This window comes from Dendrobium catenatum, unplaced genomic scaffold, assembly GCF_001605985.2.
Source record: "Dendrobium catenatum unplaced genomic scaffold, ASM160598v2 fragScaff_scaffold_1341, whole genome shotgun sequence".
In the NCBI taxonomy this organism is placed as follows: domain Eukaryota; kingdom Viridiplantae; phylum Streptophyta; class Magnoliopsida; order Asparagales; family Orchidaceae; genus Dendrobium; species Dendrobium catenatum.
The window spans coordinates 796198-801075 of record NW_021319803.1 but is presented as its reverse complement, the minus strand read 5'-3'; positions in this window follow the sequence as shown (position 1 = coordinate 801075).

Sequence of the window (4878 nt, the reverse complement as noted above, 5' to 3'; positions counted from 1 at the left end):
TATCGACCTGGACGATATTATCGGCAAGAGAGAGAGAAAGGATCTTGTGAGGGGGAGCTTATGAGGGGATTCACAAGGGTTGCTTCAAGGATCGCTCTGCTTCTTCTTTGTATAGAGTTTCTCGTCCGTAGAAGGGTCGATAGAGGTAAGAATTCAGCATCTGATTGTGGTTATCTGCCAGCTTTAAGAGGAAGCAAAAGGAGATAGGTTCTCTGCCTTGCCGGGGTGGCAGAAAGAGGTTCTTTGTAATGGCTTCTCCGCCTAGTTGTGGGGGCTAAAGGAGAGTCACGAGTGTAGTGCAATACTCGAAGGGCGCCTCCGGGGAGGGGACATAGTTCGAGTTGAGCGAACCACTATAAATTTCTGTGTTCTTATTTCTTGCTTCTGCACTTTAATTTCTGCACTTATTTTTGTGGTGTTATTTTGGTTATGTGATTTCTACTTCTTTGTGAAAAGAATTTTTTAAAATACCAATTCACCCTCCCTCTTGCTTAGCTTGGGCCAGTTCTATAGGGCTTAATATCCCTAACAAATTTTCATCATCCATTCCTCCACCATCCACTTTAAGTGTGAGATGGTGAAATTTCCCATTTTAAATATCAAACCTTTCCAAATTCAAACCCTTAAAATTCTAAATATCCAGACCTATGCTGCTACTATATGCTAGATAACACGTATCTCTATGTATCAGATTGATGACTAGCCTTAATCGAAAGTTCTCTCTCGTGATCGGGAGGGGTAATTAACTATAGGGGCTTACGCCTATAGGAAACCAGAACTCAGATCATAAAGTCCTCACAAAATGAGGGTGAAATCTCTGGGTAGCGTCTTATCTACAAACCAATCTGCTTTCCAAAATTTTCCCTGAAACTTACTCCGTTAAAACTCCCTCGCCGAATAAAAAAGAAACACGCGGCGGGGAGGCCGGGGCTAAATTTTTGGAGCCCACAGATTTCTGGCGACTCTGGTGAGGAATGGTTTCTCTTTCCATCTCTGGCTAGTCACTAAAAGGCTTTAGTAGCAAGCAAATTCATATGGGTCAAAATTTTAAATTTTTTGAAATTCAATCTTTTAAATAAGATTTATTGAAAATATGTTAAGCAGAGTTTTTAATTTTATTTAATTTACCTGCTTTTATCATTTGTTCTGCATTATTTCTGTTTTATGAAAGTGTGGGGTAATGTATCAATTCTGATCACTAATCCCTACCTTTCATTTATGCATAATAGAAATACAGGACACCCCAATGACCGTCCAATTGGGACGAAGAGCCAGGATTCAACTGGCAAACGCTACCATAGAAATTAGAAATGCTAGAGCCACCATCCCCTTTGGTGGGCGCGAATTCTCAACAGCTACTGCAAGGGCTGCAGCCGTCCCTGTGTACGGCATAAATTCTGAAGAGCTTTCTGGAAGATCCTACTCTGCAAGGACTGCTGCCAGAGGCACTGCTCAAGGAAGAACTTTTGTATTCGAAAGACTATCCTAGTCTGTGACCCTTACTGCAAAAGGGTTGTTGATGGAAGAAAAATTTATGTGGTGACTGCCAACACCACTACTCTGCCTAGATAGCTTGTTGAATATGGAAAATATGATAATGAAGCTTCCTCATATGGAGGAAGTCTCAATAGAAGGCAAAGGAGGAAGAGAAATGCAGAGTTACGTGATCAACAGTTGCCATTGCCAATTCATCCCTCCAACCTGCCGGCACAAGAACCAGAGATCAATATCCCAACCCAGAACAAGTTTTCTAACTTGAAGTGGGTAAAGAGAAATAGCTCTTCTGGTGAGCTCAAGAAATCTTTCTAGGAGCATAGATCTAGAGATCCAACCCCTCAGAAGAAAGAGAGCCCGAACGCCTATCTGCTCGAGTCCATCAAGTTTTGAAGACAGTTAAGGAGAATGGCCTGATGAAAAAGAAGTTCTAAAGTCCATTGATATTTGAGGCCCGAAGAACTCCTCCAAGAGATAGACTATCATCTACTGTGATAGTTGAAAGAAGAGGTTATCGATGACAAGCTCCGCAGGAAGCACATCAGGGCGTGACACTTGGACCCCGTGTCCAAGAATCTGCAGCCGAAAGAGCCTAGCGAAAAGGCAAACAAGTTTGGAGGCCGAAACCTCGAAAAGAAAAAGTCTTTGAAAAAAGAGATAGATCGGGTGTGACATCCGGAACAGTCTACCGGAGATCCACCCCTACTAACCAAACTCGTCAGAGACGGGTCTGAAAGAAGGCCCATAATGACGACAATCATAGTGAAGGTCGACAACCTAGAGAGTCTTCTAGGAGATCCCGTCATTCTCCTTCTTCAACCAAAGACGAGCTTCATTTCGATCGCAGTCCACGTATCGAAGAAGTAATCATTCCAAGCCAAGAACCTGAAATCCAATGGCGCCGCCGCTCAGAAATTCAGGTACAAGAAGTTGTAGAAGAGTATGATGATGATGATACTATAGAAATCAAGGTGGTTCATATGGTCAGCCACATTGATGTTGACGATGATTATGGTGATAAAGATGACCAACAATCACAGCCATGCGTACGTGTTTATCGTCGTCGCCACAGGGCTACATCTATTGCCAGCCGAAGAGCTCGCTCCTCAGAAGAAGGAGCTGAGGAAGAAGAAGAGGTCGTAGAAAACCCCTTTGCTGGCGAAGATATCACACTCGCTGAAATGAGAAATCAAATAAGACGACAAATGCAGAAGAACGATAGATAAATCTCTCAGTTAAATAATAAAATGATTGAGATGATGACTAAGATGACAGCTATGATGGAGATGATGCAGAAGACCACTTTTGTGGGTCCTACACCGGCTCAACCGGTCAACCAAGGTGCTATTCTCAAAACCCTCAAGTGCCTCAAGCCTTAGGAGTGAAAGGTGTACTTGAAGGTGGCAAAGAAACTGATAATACAACCCGCCAAAGTACTCCACAAAATGAGGTGAGAGCCTCTGAACCTGTAACTGCATCACAGCTAGAAGGCTTAATTAGTGAAAAAATCAAGGCCATTATAACTGCTGGACAGGCAGAGAAATAGGTAGGAAAATGTCGCCCGTACTTGGCAGAGTACGATCAGGTGTCATATCCAAAGGGATATTCTGTACCGAAGTTCAATATCTTTGATGGTAATAAAAATCCAAGGCAACATCTCACACAATTCAAAGCTACCTGTGGGAACACAGGGGGCAATAATGCTCTGCTATTCAGGCAATTCGTAAGCAGCTTGAGTGGAACTGCTTTCAAATGATATGCCGAGCTGCCAAATGATTCACTAAAGTCCTTTGCTGAGTTAGAGCCCTTGTTGGTGAAAAGATTTGCCAGTGCAATAGAGAAGACTACTATCGCTGATCTTGCCCTAGATAAAAGGAGAAAAGATGAGTCAGTGACGAAATATATAACACGCTGGCGCAATCTCAATATGAAATGCAAGTAGCAACTAGAGGAAGAACATGCAGTTCAACTATAAATGGGAAACATTTATGATAAAATGCAACCCTTCTTATGCATGGCTTTAATTACTACTTTTCAAATCTGTTGGATATGGTGGCAAAATTTGAAAAGTTAAACTTATCAAAATCTGAAAGCCTCCCTGATAGATCCAAAAAGGCTAAGGTGCCTGATGCTAGGAGAAATGATGTTTACTCTGCATTCCCTCCTATACCTGATAAAGATAAAAAAAGGTACTATATAATGTGGATAAAGGAAAGCAGCCTATGCAGTATGAAAAAAAAATCAAAACAGGCTTGCAATCTTAATCCTCAACCAAAATTAATTCTTGGAGGAAATGACAAACCTGGAGTCTTTCCCGGTGGAGGACAGCGTTAGAGGCAAACTATGGGAAATGGTGATAGAACATTTCATTCCCTCAAGGAGAAAATAAATAAAGAATATTCATTCAAGAGAGAGAGTGTTTCTAAACTGTTCCGACTAGCACTTAAGAACGATCTGAAATTGCTAGAATGCAAAAGACCTGAAGAGTCCAAACAAAGTGGCGACCCAAATTATTACCCATATCATCGGGTAATTAGCCATCCAATTGAGGATTGTTATGTCTTCAAGGATTGGCTAGAGAAGAAGTATAAAATGAGAGAATTGACATTATCAGATAAAGTGTTAGTTCATCCTAGTAAGGAATCCACCCGGGTAGTCACGTCCTCTTCCGTACTCCCGCCTAAAGAAACAACAACAAAAGAATATGTCCAAGAGGAATAATGGGAGACTGTGGTCTCCAAGAAGACAACCAAGATGTTGAAACAGCTGGAAAGAGTTTTGGGTGTCAAGTGAAAGTCTCCTACTTGAGGAAGATCCCACTTGAGGAAGATCCCAGCACAACTCAGCATTTATGATGCCTTACTGATGTCTAAAGACCTTCAGGAGGCTTTGATCCAAGCTCTCAAAGATCCTGAAAAATATGAAGCATATTTTGCTGAATGCAACTTGACGGAAGTCTTGCAAGCTCGAAATGAGCCCCTCATCACCTTTGCTGAGGATAACATGATACTTGGAACGACATATCACAATAGCCCTTTATATGTTACGACGGAGAACGATGGTATAATGATCAGGCGGATTTTGATCGATCCCGGATCTTCCGTAAATCTCATGAGCTTCAAAGCATTGAGATCGTTGTGCCTTGATGTGGAACATCTTGGGCAAGACAAGTTGATGGTACACGCCTTCAACGAGAAAGGGCAGAAAACCCTTGGTTCGTTTATGCTTCCTCTTGTATTTGGAGAACTTCATACGGAAGCTAAATTTCATGTAATTGATGCGGACACTTCGTTCAAGATGTTATTGGGCCGTCCCTGGCTGCATGAATACAACGTTATCTCTTCAACATTACACCAGTGTATGAAGTATCTCTGAGAAGGAGAA